At 51.1% G+C, this 309-nt stretch overlaps 1 protein-coding gene across 1 annotated transcript in view; it reads left to right on the top strand.

The window, feature by feature from the left end:
* The window catches only part of LOC113211278 (death-associated inhibitor of apoptosis 2), a 10,048-nt gene that overhangs the window by 7,670 nt on the left and 2,069 nt on the right, over positions 1-309 (top strand). The gene's annotated exons all lie outside the window — the stretch shown is intronic.

Here is a 309-nt window from a genome sequence, read left to right as displayed (position 1 = left end):
AAGTCGACCTGGAATAAAGAACTTTAATATATCCTAAGATGAGATGCACGGCACATTGTAGCCCATCATCAACCCCTTGTCTAATGTCTGCTCCAGGGGGGCGGGGGCAAGGGCGGGTCTCCGGCCCGCGCTTGCCTCACAAGCGCGGTACAATCAGTGCTTTCTTTCTTATTGACCTAAAGAGACAATGCTCTTTTCTTGTGAAGATGTGTTCACCTCCCCCGCGAATTGACAACAAAAAAAACAATCCGAGAGCCTGTTTCTTCCCTGTAGAGCCATTAATAGCTCGCTGGTCAGCGCGGCCGCGCG

This window comes from Frankliniella occidentalis, unplaced genomic scaffold (genome assembly GCF_000697945.3).
Source record: "Frankliniella occidentalis isolate FOCC.00 unplaced genomic scaffold, Focc_3.1 Scaffold20, whole genome shotgun sequence".
NCBI classification, from domain to species: Eukaryota; Metazoa; Arthropoda; class Insecta; order Thysanoptera; family Thripidae; genus Frankliniella; species Frankliniella occidentalis.
The sequence above is the reverse complement of the archived record's forward strand: the minus strand, read 5'-3'. Positions and strand labels throughout refer to the sequence as shown.